Raw genomic sequence first — 15,349 nt, 5'->3', positions numbered from 1 at the left:
ACAGAAACACCGTGGCCCCTTTCTTTGAGATAACTCTGCACTATTGCGAGCTGCAAATGCCACTTCCAGCTTAGCTGTGCAGAGGAAGAACAACAAGAAGAAGAAATATCTCGAAATATGTCCGTCAGGCCAGTTCCTTTGAGCTGAATCGGCAAATATCTCGGAAACGAAGCGAGCTATGGCAAAATGTTAACAGACGTTTTTTGTAGAGAATTATGTTTCCTACAATTAATTATCTATGATATTTTTTGATCAGAAGCGTAGTTTTCGAGATATATCGAGATATTTAAAAGTTCCGAAGCCGCACCAACATAATAGGGATACAGAAACACCGTGGCCCCTTTCTTTGAGATAACTCTGCACTAGTGCGAGCCGCAAATGCCACTTCCAGCTTAGCTGTGCAGAGGAAGAACAACAAGAAGAAGAAATATCTCGAAATATGTCCGTCAGGCCAGTTCCTTTGAGCTGAATCTTCAAATATCTCGGAAACGAAGCGAGCTATGGCAAAATGTTAAGAGACGTTTTTTGTAGAGAATTATGTTTGCTACAATTTATGTTCTATGATATTTTTTGGTCAGAAGCGTAGTTTTCGATATATCGAGATATTTAAAAGTTCAGAAGCCGCACCAACATAATAGGGATACAGAAACACCGTGACCCCTTTCTTTGAGATAACTCTGCACTATTGCGAGCTGCAAATGCCACTTCCAGCTTAGCTGTGCAGAGGAAGAACAACAAGAAGAAGAAATATCTCGAAATATGTCCGTCAGGCCAGTTCCTTTGAGCTGAATCGGCAAATATCTCGGAAACGAAGCGAGCTATGGCAAAATGTTAAGAGACGTTTTTTGTAGAGAATTATGTTTCCTACAATTTATGTTCTATGATATTTTTTGATCAGAAGCGTAGTTTTCGAGATATATCGAGATATTTAAAAGTTCCGAAGCCGCACCAACATAATAGGGATACAGAAACACCGTGGCCCCTTTCTTTGAGATAACTCTGCACTAGTGCGAGCCGCAAATGCCACTTCCAGCTTAGCTGTGCAGAGGAAGAACAACAAGAAGAAGAAATATCTCGAAATATGTCCGTCAGGCCCCTTCCCTTGAGATAAATCTGCAAATATCTCGGAAACGAAGCGAGCTATGGCAAAATGTTAAGAGACCTTTTTTGTAGAGAATTAAGTTTCCTACTTTTTATCTTCTATGATATTTTTTGATCAGATGCGTAGTTCTCGAGATATATCAAGATATTTAAAAGTTCCGAAACCGCACCAACATAATAGAGATACAGAAACACCGTGGCCCCTTTCTTTGAGATAACTCTGCACTATTGCGAGCTGTAAGTGCCACTTCCAGCTTAGCTGTGCAGAAGAAGAACAACAAGAAGAAGAAATATCTCGAAATATGTCCGTCAGGCCCCTTCCCTTGAGATATATCTGCAAATATCTCGGAAACGAAGCGAGCTATGGCAAAATGTTAAGAGACCTTTTTTGTAGAGAATTATGTTTCCTACAATTTATGTTCTATGATATTTTTTGATCAGAAGCGTAGTTTTCGAGATATATCGAGATATTTAAAAGTTCCAAAGCCGCACCAACATAATAGAGATACAGAAACACCGTGGCCCCTTTCTTTGAGATAACTCTGCACTAGTTCGAGCCGCAAATGCCACTTCCAGCTTAGCTGTGCAGAAGAAGAACAACAAGAAGAAGAAATATCTCGAAATATGTCCGTCAGGCCCCTTCCCTTGAGATATATCTGCAAATATCTCGGAAACGAAGCGAGGTATGGCAAAATGTTAAGAGACCTTTAGTGTAGAGAATTATGTTTCCTACAATTTATGTTCTATGATATTTTTTGATCAGAAGCGTAGTTTTCGAGATATATCGAGATATTTAAAAGTTCCGAAGCCGCACCAACATAATAGGGATACAGAAATACCGTGGCCCCTTTCTTTGAGATAACTCTGCACTAGTGCGAGCCGCAAATGCCACTTCCAGCTTAGCTGTGCAGAAGAAGAACAACAAGAAGAAGAAATATCTCGAAATATGTCCGTCAGGCCCCTTCCCTTGAGATATATCTGCAAATATCTCGGAAACGAAGCGAGCTATGGCAAAATGTTAAGAGACCTTTTTTGTAGAGAATTATGTTTCCTACAATTTATGTTGTATGATATTCTTTGATCAGATGCGTAGTTCTCGAGATATATCAAGATATTTAAAAGTTCCGAAGCCGCACCAACATAATAGAGATACAGAAACACCGTGGCCCCTTTCTTTGAGATAACTCTGCACTATTGCGAGCTGTAAATGCCACTTCCAGCTTAGCTGTGCAGAAGAAGAACAACAAGAAGAAGAAATACCTCGAAATATGTCCGTCAGGCCCCTTCCCTTGAGATATATCTGCAAATATCTCGGAAACCAAGCGAGCTATGGCAAAATGTTAAGAGACCTTTTTTGTAGAGAAGTATGTTTCCTACAATTTATGTTCTATGATATTTTTTGATCAGAAGCGTAGTTTTCGAGATATATCGAGATATTTAAAAGTTCCGAAGCCGCACCAACATAATAGACATACAGAAACACCGTGGCCCCTTTCTTTGAGATAACTCTGCACTATTGCGAGCTGTAAATGCCACTTCCAGCTTAGCTGTGCAGAAGAAGAACAACAAGAAGAAGAAATATCTCGAAATATGTCCGTCAGGCCCCTTCCCTTGAGATATATCTGCAAATATCTCGGAAACGAAGCGAGCTATGGCAAAATGTTAAGAGACCTTTTTTGTAGAGAATTATGTTTCCTACAATTTGTGTTCTATGATATTCTTTGATCAGATGCGTAGTTCTCGAGATATATCAAGATATTTAAAAGTTCCGAAGCCGCACCAACATAATAGAGATACAGAAACACCGTGGCCCCTTTCTTTGAGATAACTCTGCACTATTGCGAGCTGCAAATGCCACTTCCAGCTTAGCTGTGCAGAGGAAGAACAACAAGAAGAAGAAATATCTCGAAATATGTCCGTAAGGCCCCTTCCCTTGAGATAAATCTGCAAATATCTCGGAAACGAAGAGGGCTATGGCAAAATGTTAAGAGACCTTTTTTGTAGAGAATTAAGTTTCCTACTTTTTATGTTCTATGATATTTTTTTATCTGATGCGTAGTTCTCGAGATATATCAAGATATTTAAAAGTTCCGAAGCCGCACCAACATAATAGAGATACAGAAACACCGTGGCCCCTTTCTTTGAGATAACTCTGCACTATTGCGAGCTGTAAATGCCACTTCCAGCTTAGCTGTGCAGAAGAAGAACAACAAGAAGAAGAAATATCTCGAAATATGTCCGTCAGGCCCCTTCCCTTGAGATATATCTGCAAATATCTCGGAAACCAAGCGAGCTATGGCAAAATGTTAAGAGACCTTTTTTGTAGAGAAGTATGTTTCCTACAATTTATGTTCTATGATATTTTTTGATCAGAAGCGTAGTTTTCGAGATATATCGAGATATTTAAAAGTTCCGAAGCCGCACCAACATAATAGACATACAGAAACACCGTGGCCCCTTTCTTTGAGATAACTCTGCACTATTGCGAGCTGTAAATGCCACTTCCAGCTTAGCTGTGCAGAAGAAGAACAACAAGAAGAAGAAATATCTCGAAATATGTCCGTCAGGCCCCTTCCCTTGAGATATATCTGCAAATATCTCGGAAACGAAGCGAGCTATGGCAAAATGTTAAGAGACCTTTTTTGTAGAGAATTATGTTTCCTACAATTTGTGTTCTATGATATTCTTTGATCAGATGCGTAGTTCTCGAGATATATCAAGATATTTAAAAGTTCCGAAGCCGCACCAACATAATAGAGATACAGAAACACCGTGGCCCCTTTCTTTGAGATAACTCTGCACTATTGCGAGCTGCAAATGCCACTTCCAGCTTAGCTGTGCAGAGGAAGAACAACAAGAAGAAGAAATATCTCGAAATATGTCCGTAAGGCCCCTTCCCTTGAGATAAATCTGCAAATATCTCGGAAACGAAGAGGGCTATGGCAAAATGTTAAGAGACCTTTTTTGTAGAGAATTAAGTTTCCTACTTTTTATGTTCTATGATATTTTTTTATCTGATGCGTAGTTCTCGAGATATATCAAGATATTTAAAAGTTCCGAAGCCGCACCAACATAATAGAGATACAGAAACACCGTGGCCCCTTTCTTTGAGATAACTCTGCACTATTGCGAGCTGTAAATGCCACTTCCAGCTTAGCTGTGCAGAAGAAGAACAACAAGAAGAAGAAATATCTCGAAATATGTCCGTCAGGCCCCTTCCCTTGAGATATATCTGCAAATATCTCGGAAACCAAGCGAGCTATGGCAAAATGTTAAGAGACCTTTTTTGTAGAGAAGTATGTTTCCTACAATTTATGTTCTATGATATTTTTTGATCAGAAGCGTAGTTTTCGAGATATATCGAGATATTTAAAAGTTCCGAAGCCGCACCAACATAATAGACATACAGAAACACCGTGGCCCCTTTCTTTGAGATAACTCTGCACTATTGCGAGCTGTAAATGCCACTTCCAGCTTAGCTGTGCAGAAGAAGAACAACAAGAAGAAGAAATATCTCGAAATATGTCCGTCAGGCCCCTTCCCTTGAGATATATCTGCAAATATCTCGGAAACCAAGCGAGCTATGGCAAAATGTTAAGAGACCTTTTTTGTAGAGAAGTATGTTTCCTACAATTTATGTTCTATGATATTTTTTGATCAGAAGCGTAGTTTTCGAGATATATCGAGATATTTAAAAGTTCCGAAGCCGCACCAACATAATAGACATACAGAAACACCGTGGCCCCTTTCTTTGAGATAACTCTGCACTATTGCGAGCTGTAAATGCCACTTCCAGCTTAGCTGTGCAGAAGAAGAACAACAAGAAGAAGAAATATCTCGAAATATGTCCGTCAGGCCCCTTCCCTTGAGATATATCTGCAAATATCTCGGAAACCAAGCGAGCTATGGCAAAATGTTAAGAGACCTTTTTTGTAGAGAAGTATGTTTCCTACAATTTATGTTCTATGATATTTTTTGATCAGAAGCGTAGTTTTCGAGATATATCGAGATATTTAAAAGTTCCGAAGCCGCACCAACATAATAGGGATACAGAAATACCGTGGCCCCTTTCTTTGAGATAACTCTGCACTAGTGCGAGCCGCAAATGCCACTTCCAGCTTAGCTGTGCAGAAGAAGAACAACAAGAAGAAGAAATATCTCGAAATATGTCCGTCAGGCCCCTTCCCTTGAGATATATCTGCAAATATCTCGGAAACGAAGCGAGCTATGGCAAAATGTTAAGAGACCTTTTTTGTAGAGAATTATGTTTCCCACAATTTATGTTCTATGATATTCTTTGATCAGATGCGTAGTTCTCGAGATATATCAAGATATTTAAAAGTTCCGAAGCCGCACCAACATAATAGAGATACAGAAACACCGTGGCCCCTTTCTTTGAGATAACTCTGCACTATTGCGAGCTGCAAATGCCACTTCCAGCTTAGCTGTGCAGAGGAAGAACAACAAGAAGAAGAAATATCTCGAAATATGTCCGTGAGGCCCCTTCCCTTGAGATAAATCTGCAAATATCTCGGAAACGAAGCGAGCTATGGCAAAATGTTAAGAGACCTTTTTTGTAGAGAATTAAGTTTCCTACTTTTTATCTTCTATGATATTTTTTGATCAGATGCGTAGTTCTCGAGATATATCAAGATATTTAAAAGTTCCGAAGCCGCACCAACATAATAGAGATACAGAAACACCGTGGCCCCTTTCTTTGAGATAACTCTGCACTATTGCGAGCTGTAAATGCCACTTCCAGCTTAGCTGTGCAGAAGATGAACAACAAGAAGAAGAAATATCTCGAAATATGTCCGTCAGGCCCCTTCCCTTGAGATATATCTGCAAATATCTCGGAAACCAAGCGAGCTATGGCAAAATGTTAAGAGACCTTTTTTGTAGAGAAGTATGTTTCCTACAATTTATGTTCTATGATATTTTTTGATCAGAAGCGTAGTTTTCGAGATATATCGAGATATTTAAAAGTTCCGAAGCCGCACCAACATAATAGAGATACAGAAACACCGTGGCCCCTTTCTTTGAGATAACTCTGCACTATTGCGAGCTGTAAATGCCACTTCCAGCTTAGCTGTGCAGAAGAAGAACAACAAGAAGAAGAAATATCTCGAAATATGTCCGTCAGGCCCCTTCCCTTGAGATATATCTGCAAATATCTCGGAAACCAAGCGAGCTATGGCAAAATGTTAAGAGACCTTTTTTGTAGAGAAGTATGTTTCCTACAATTTATGTTCTATGATATTTTTTGATCAGAAGCGTAGGTTTCGAGATATATCGAGATATTTAAAAGTTCCGAAGCCGCACCAACATAATAGAGATACAGAAACACCGTGGCCCCTTTCTTTGAGATAACTCTGCACTAGTGCGAGCCGCAAATGCCACTTCCAGCTTAGCTGTGCAGAAGAAGAACAACAAGAAGAAGAAATATCTCGAAATATGTCCGTCAGGCCCCTTCCCTTGAGATAAATCTGCAAATATCTCGGAAACGAAGCGAGCTATGGCAAAATGTTAAGAGACCTTTTTTGTAGAGAATTAAGTTTCCTACTTTTTATGTTCTATGATATTTTTTGATCAGATGCGTAGTTCTCGAGATATATCAAGATATTTAAAAGTTTCGAAGCCGCACCAACATAATAGAGATACAGAAACACCGTGGCCCCTTTCTTTGAGATAACTCTGCACTATTGCGAGCTGCAAATGCCACTTCCAGCTTAGCTGTGCAGAGGAAGAACAACAAGAAGAAGAAATATCTCGAAATATGTCCGTCAGGCCAGTTCCTTTGAGCTGAATCGGCAAATATCTCGGAAACGAAGCGAGCTATGGCAAAATGTTAAGAGACGTTTTTTGTAGAGAATTATGTTTCCTACAATTTATGTTCTATGATATTTTTTGATCAGAAGCGTAGTTTTCGAGATATATCGAGATATTTAAAAGTTCCGAAGCCGCATCAACATAATAGGGATACAGAAACACCGTGGCCCCTTTCTTTGAGATAACTCTGCACTAGTGCGAGCCGCAAATGCCACTTCCAGCTTAGCTGTACAGAGGAAGAACAACAAGAAGAAGAAATATCTCGAAATATGTCCGTCAGGCCAGTTCCTTTGAGCTGAATCTGCAAATATCTCGGAAACGAAGCGAGCTATGGCAAAATGTTAAGAGACGTTTTTTGTAGAGAATTATGTTTCCTACAATTTATGTTCTATGATATTTTTTGGTCAGAAGCGTAGTTTTCGAGATATATCGAGATATTTAAAAGTTCAGAAGCCGCACCAACATAATAGGGATACAGAAACACCGTGACCCCTTTCTTTGAGATAACTCTGCACTATTGCGAGCTGCAAATGCCACTTCCAGCTTAGCTGTGCAGAGGAAGAACAACAAGAAGAAGAAATATCTCGAAATATGTCCGTCAGGCCAGTTCCTTTGAGCTGAATCGGCAAATATCTCGGAAACGAAGCGAGCTATGGCAAAATGTTAAGAGACCTTTTTTGTAGAGAATTAAGTTTCCTACTTTTTATCTTCTATGATATTTTTTGATCAGATGCGTAGTTCTCGAGATATATCAAGATATTTAAAAGTTCCGAAGCCGCACCAACATAATAGAGATACAGAAACACCGTGGCCCCTCTCTTTGAGATAACTCTGCACTATTGCGGGCTGGAAATGCCACTTCCAGTTTAGCTGTGCAGAAGAAGAACAACAAGAAGAAGAAATATCTCGAAATATGTCCGTCAGGCCCCTTCCCTTGAGATATATCTGCAAATATCTCGGAAACGAAGCGAGCTATGACAAAATGTTAAGAGACCTTTTTTGTAGAGAATTATGTTTCCTACAATTTATGTTCTATGATATTTTTTGATCAGAAGCGTAGTTTTCGAGATATATCGAGATATTTAAAAGTTCCAAAGCCGCACCAACATAATAGAGATACAGAAACACCGTGGCCCCTTTCTTTGAGATAACTCTGCACTAGTTCGAGCCGCAAATGCCACTTCCAGCTTAGCTGTGCAGAAGAAGAACAACAAGAAGAAGAAATATCTCGAAATATGTCCGTCAGGCCCCTTCCCTTGAGATATATCTGCAAATATCTCGGAAACGAAGCGAGGTATGGCAAAATGTTAAGAGACCTTTAGTGTAGAGAATTATGTTTCCTACAATTTATGTTCTATGATATTTTTTGATCAGAAGCGTAGTTTTCGAGATATATCGAGATATTTAAAAGTTCCGAAGCCGCACCAACATAATAGGGATACAGAAATACCGTGGCCCCTTTCTTTGAGATAACTCTGCACTAGTTCGAGCCGCAAATGCCACTTCCAGCTTAGCTGTGCAGAAGAAGAACAACAAGAAGAAGAAATATCTCGAAATATGTCCGTCAGGCCCCTTCCCTTGAGATATATCTGCAAATATCTCGGAAACGAAGCGAGGTATGGCAAAATGTTAAGAGACCTTTAGTGTAGAGAATTATGTTTCCTACAATTTATGTTCTATGATATTTTTTGATCAGAAGCGTAGTTTTCGAGATATATCGAGATATTTAAAAGTTCCGAAGCCGCACCAACATAATAGAGATACAGAAATACCGTGGCCCCTTTCTTTGAGATAACTCTGCACTAGTGCGAGCCGCAAATGCCACTTCCAGCTTAGCTGTGCAGAAGAAGAACAACAAGAAGAAGAAATATCTCGAAATATGTCCGTCAGGCCCCTACCCTTGAGATATATCTGCAAATATCTCGGAAACGAAGCGAGCTATGGCAAAATGTTAAGAGACCTTTTTTGTAGAGAATTATGTTTCCTACAATTTATGTTCTATGATATTCTTTGATCAGATGCGTAGTTCTCGAGATATATCAAGATATTTAAAAGTTCCGAAGCCGCACCAACATAATAGAGATACAGAAACACCGTGGCCCCTTTCTTTGAGATAACTCTGCACTATTGCGAGCTGCAAATGCCACTTCCAGCTTAGCTGTGCAGAAGAAGAACATCAAGAAGAAGAAATATCTCGATTAATGTCCGTCAGGCCCCTTCCCTTGAGATAAATCTGCAAATATCTCGGAAACGAAGAGGGCTATGGCAAAATGTTAAGAGACCTTTTTTGTAGAGAATTAAGTTTCCTACTTTTTATGTTCTATGATATTTTTTTATCTGATGCGTAGTTCTCGAGATATATCAAGATATTTAAAAGTTCCGAAGCCGCACCAACATAATAGAGATACAGAAACACCGTGGCCCCTTTCTTTGAGATAACTCTGCACTATTGCGAGCTGTAAATGCCACTTCCAGCTTAGCTGTGCAGAAGAAGAACAACAAGAAGAAGAAATATCTCGAAATATGTCCGTCAGGCCCCTTCCCTTGAGATATATCTGCAAATATCTCGGAAACCAAGCGAGCTATGGCAAAATGTTAAGAGACCTTTTTTGTAGAGAAGTATGTTTCCTACAATTTATGTTCTATGATATTTTTTGATCAGAAGCGTAGTTTTCGAGATATATCGAGATATTTAAAAGTTCCGAAGCCGCACCAACATAATAGGGATACAGAAATACCGTGGCCCCTTTCTTTGAGATAACTCTGCACTAGTGCGAGCCGCAAATGCCACTTCCAGCTTAGCTGTGCAGAAGAAGAACAACAAGAAGAAGAAATATCTCGAAATATGTCCGTCAGGCCCCTTCCCTTGAGATATATCTGCAAATATCTCGGAAACCAAGCGAGCTATGGCAAAATGTTAAGAGACCTTTTTTGTAGAGAAGTATGTTTCCTACAATTTATGTTCTATGATATTTTTTGATCAGAAGCGTAGTTTTCGAGATATATCGAGATATTTAAAAGTTCCAAAGCCGCACCAACATAATAGAGATACAGAAACACCGTGGCCCCTTTCTTTGAGATAACTCTGCACTAGTTCGAGCCGCAAATGCCACTTCCAGCTTAGCTGTGCAGAAGAAGAACAACAAGAAGAAGAAATATCTCGAAATATGTCCGTCAGGCCCCTTCCCTTGAGATATATCTGCAAATATCTCGGAAACGAAGCGAGGTATGGCAAAATGTTAAGAGACCTTTAGTGTAGAGAATTATGTTTCCTACAATTTATGTTCTATGATATTTTTTGATCAGAAGCGTAGTTTTCGAGATATATCGAGATATTTAAAAGTTCCGAAGCCGCACCAACATAATAGGGATACAGAAATACCGTGGCCCCTTTCTTTGAGATAACTCTGCACTAGTGCGAGCCGCAAATGCCACTTCCAGCTTAGCTGTGCAGAAGAAGAACAACAAGAAGAAGAAATATCTCGAAATATGTCCGTCAGGCCCCTTCCCTTGAGATATATCTGCAAATATCTCGGAAACGAAGCGAGCTATGGCAAAATGTTAAGAGACCTTTTTTGTAGAGAATTATGTTTCCTACAATTTATGTTCTATGATATTCTTTGATCAGATGCGTAGTTCTCGAGATATATCAAGATATTTAAAAGTTCCGAAGCCGCACCAACATAATAGAGATACAGAAACACCGTGGCCCCTTTCTTTGAGATAACTCTGCACTATTGCGAGCTGCAAATGCCACTTCCAGCTTAGCTGTGCAGAAGAAGAACATCAAGAAGAAGAAATATCTCGATTAATGTCCGTCAGGCCCCTTCCCTTGAGATAAATCTGCAAATATCTCGGAAACGAAGAGGGCTATGGCAAAATGTTAAGAGACCTTTTTTGTAGAGAATTAAGTTTCCTACTTTTTATGTTCTATGATATTTTTTTATCTGATGCGTAGTTCTCGAGATATATCAAGATATTTAAACGTTCCGAAGCCGCACCAACATAATAGAGATACAGAAACACCGTGGCCCCTTTCTTTGAGATAACTCTGCACTATTGCGAGCTGTAAATGCCACTTCCAGCTTAGCTGTGCAGAAGAAGAACAACAAGAAGAAGAAATATCTCGAAATATGTCCGTCAGGCCCCTTCCCTTGAGATATATCTGCAAATATCTCGGAAACCAAGCGAGCTATGGCAAAATGTTAAGAGACCTTTTTTGTAGAGAAGTATGTTTCCTACAATTTATGTTCTATGATATTTTTTGATCAGAAGCGTAGTTTTCGAGATATATCGAGATATTTAAAAGTTCCGAAGCCGCACCAACATAATAGACATACAGAAACACCGTGGCCCCTTTCTTTGAGATAACTCTGCACTATTGCGAGCTGTAAATGCCACTTCCAGCTTAGCTGTGCAGAAGAAGAACAACAAGAAGAAGAAATATCTCGAAATATGTCCGTCAGGCCCCTTCCCTTGAGATATATCTGCAAATATCTCGGAAACCAAGCGAGCTATGGCAAAATGTTAAGAGACCTTTTTTGTAGAGAAGTATGTTTCCTACAATTTATGTTCTATGATATTTTTTGATCAGAAGCGTAGTTTTCGAGATATATCGAGATATTTAAAAGTATCGAAGCCGCACCAACATAATAGGGATACAGAAATACCGTGGCCCCTTTCTTTGAGATAACTCTGCACTAGTGCGAGCCGCAAATGCCACTTCCAGCTTAGCTGTGCAGAAGAAGAACAACAAGAAGAAGAAATATCTCGAAATATGTCCGTCAGGCCCCTTCCCTTGAGATATATCTGCAAATATCTCGGAAACGAAGCGAGCTATGGCAAAATGTTAAGAGACCTTTTTTGTAGAGAATTATGTTTCCTACAATTTATGTTCTATGATATTCTTTGATCAGATGCGTAGTTCTCGAGATATATCAAGATATTTAAAAGTTCCGAAGCCGCACCAACATAATAGAGATACAGAAACACCGTGGCCCCTTTCTTTGAGATAACTCTGCACTATTGCGAGCTGCAAATGCCACTTCCAGCTTAGCTGTGCAGAGGAAGAACAACAAGAAGAAGAAATATCTCGAAATATGTCCGTAAGGCCCCTTCCCTTGAGATAAATCTGCAAATATCTCGGAAACGAAGCGAGCTATGGCAAAATGTTAAGAGACCTTTTTTGTAGAGAATTAAGTTTCCTACTTTTTATCTTCTATGATATTTTTTGATCAGATGCGTAGTTCTCGAGATATATCAAGATATTTAAAAGTTCCGAAGCCGCACCAACATAATAGAGATACAGAAACACCGTGGCCCCTTTCTTTGAGATAACTCTGCACTATTGCGAGCTGTAAATGCCACTTCCAGCTTAGCTGTGCAGAAGAAGAACAACAAGAAGAAGAAATATCTCGAAATATGTCCGTCAGGCCCCTTCCCTTGAGATATATCTGCAAATATCTCGGAAACCAAGCGAGCTATGGCAAAATGTTAAGAGACCTTTTTTGTAGAGAAGTATGTTTCCTACAATTTATGTTCTATGATATTTTTTGATCAGAAGCGTAGTTTTCGAGATATATCGAGATATTTAAAAGTTCCGAAGCCGCACCAACATAATAGAGATACAGAAACACCGTGGCCCCTTTCTTTGAGACAACTCTGCAGTATTGCGAGCTGTAAATGCCACTTCCAGCTTAGCTGTGCAGAAGAAGAACAACAAGAAGAAGAAATATCTCGAAATATGTCCGTCAGGCCCCTTCCCTTGAGATATATCTGCAAATATCTCGGAAACGAAGCGAGGTATGGCAAAATGTTAAGAGACCTTTAGTGTAGAGAATTATGTTTCCTACAATTTATGTTCTACGATATTTTTTGATCAGAAGCGTAGTTTTCGAGATATATCGAGATATTTAAAAGTTCCGAAGCCGCACCAACATAATAGGGATACAGAAATACCGTGGCCCCTTTCTTTGAGATAACTCTGCACTAGTGCGAGCCGCAAATGCCACTTCCAGCTTAGCTGTGCAGAAGAAGAACAACAAGAAGAAGAAATATCTCGAAATATGTCCGTCAGGCCCCTTCCCTTGAGATATATCTGCAAATATCTCGGAAACGAAGCGAGCTATGGCAAAATGTTAAGAGACCTTTTTTGTAGAGAATTATGTTTCCTACAATTTATGTTCTATGATATTCTTTGATCAGATGCGTAGTTCTCGAGATATATCAAGATATTTAAAAGTTCCGAAGCCGCACCAACATAATAGAGATACAGAAACACCGTGGCCCCTTTCTTTGAGATAACTCTGCACTATTGCGAGCTGCAAATGCCACTTCCAGCTTAGCTGTGCAGAAGAAGAACATCAAGAAGAAGAAATATCTCGATTAATGTCCGTCAGGCCCCTTCCCTTGAGATAAATCTGCAAATATCTCGGAAACGAAGAGTGCTATGGCAAAATGTTAAGAGACCTTTTTTGTAGAGAATTAAGTTTCCTACTTTTTATGTTCTATGATATTTTTTTATCTGATGCGTAGTTCTCGAGATATATCAAGATATTTAAAAGTTCCGAAGCCGCACCAACATAATAGAGATACAGAAACACCGTGGCCCCTTTCTTTGAGATAACTCTGCACTAGTGCGAGCCGCAAATGCCACTTCCAGCTTAGCTGTGCAGAAGAAGAACAACAAGAAGAAGAAATATCTCGAAATATGTCCGTCAGGCCCCTTCCCTTGAGATATATCTGCAAATATCTCGGAAACGAAGCGAGCTATGGCAAAATGTTAAGAGACCTTTTTTGTAGAGAATTATGTTTCCTACAATTTATGTTCTATGATATTCTTTGACCAGATGCGTAGTTCTCGAGATATATCAAGATATTTAAAAGTTCCGAAGCCGCACCAACATAATAGAGATACAGAAACACCGTGGCCCCTTTCTTTGAGATAACTCTGCACTATTGCGAGCTGCAAATGCCACTTCCAGCTTAGCTGTGCAGAAGAAGAACATCAAGAAGAAGAAATATCTCGATTAATGTCCGTCAGGCCCCTTCCCTTGAGATAAATCTGCAAATATCTCGGAAACGAAGAGTGCTATGGCAAAATGTTAAGAGACCTTTTTTGTAGAGAATTAAGTTTCCTACTTTTTATGTTCTATGATATTTTTTTATCTGATGCGTAGTTCTCGAGATATATCAAGATATTTAGAAGTTCCGAAGCCGCACCAACATAATAGAGATACAGAAACACCGTGGCCCCTTTCTTTGAGATAACTCTGCACTATTGCGAGCTGCAAATGCCACTTCCAGCTTAGCTGTGCAGAAGAAGAACAACAAGAAGAAGAAATATCTCGAAATATGTCCGTCAGGCCCCTTCCCTTGAGATATATCTGCAAATATCTCGGAAACCAAGCGAGCTATGGCAAAATGTTAAGAGACCTTTTTTGTAGAGAAGTATGTTTCCTACAATTTATGTTCTATGATATTTTTTGATCAGAAGCGTAGTTTTCGAGATATATCGAGATATTTAAAAGTTCCGAAGCCGCACCAACATAATAGACATACAGAAACACCGTGGCCCCTTTCTTTGAGATAACTCTGCACTATTGCGAGCTGCAAATGCCACTTCCAGCTTAGCTGTGCAGAAGAAGAACAACAAGAAGAAGAAATATCTCGAAATATGTCCGTCAGGCCAGTTCCTTTGAGCTGAATCGGCAAATATCTCGGAAACGAAGCGAGCTATGGCAAAATGTTAAGAGACGTTTTTTGTAGAGAATTATGTTTCCTACAATTTATGTTCTATGATATTTTTTGATCAGAAGCGTAGTTTTCGAGATATATCGAGATATTTAAAAGTTCCGAAGCCGCACCAACATAATAGGGATACAGAAACACCGTGGCCCCTTTCTTTGAGATAACTCTGCACTAGTGCGAGCCGCAAATGCCACTTCCAGCTTAGCTGTACAGAGGAAGAACAACAAGAAGAAGAAATATCTCGAAATATGTCCGTCAGGCCAGTTCCTTTGAGCTGAATCTGCAAATATCTCGGAAACGAAGCGAGCTATGGCAAAATGTTAAGAGACGTTTTTTGTAGAGAATTATGTTTCCTACAATTTATGTTCTATGATATTTTTTGGTCAGAAGCGTAGTTTTCGAGATATATCGAGATATTTAAAAGTTCAGAAGCCGCACCAACATAATAGGGATACAGAAACACCGTGACCCCTTTCTTTGAGATAACTCTGCACTATTGCGAGCTGCAAATGCCACTTCCAGCTTAGCTGTGCAGAGGAAGAACAACAAGAAGAGGAAATATCTCGAAATATGTCCGTCAGGCCAGTTCCTTTGAGCTGAATCGGCAAATATCTCGGAAACGAAGCGAGCTATGGCAAAATGTTAAGAGACCTTTTTTGTAGAGAATTAA

Source organism: Osmia lignaria, unplaced genomic scaffold, assembly GCF_051020975.1.
Source record: "Osmia lignaria lignaria isolate PbOS001 unplaced genomic scaffold, iyOsmLign1 scaffold0002, whole genome shotgun sequence".
In the NCBI taxonomy this organism is placed as follows: Eukaryota; Metazoa; Arthropoda; class Insecta; order Hymenoptera; family Megachilidae; genus Osmia; species Osmia lignaria.
This window is presented reverse-complemented; position numbering follows the sequence as displayed.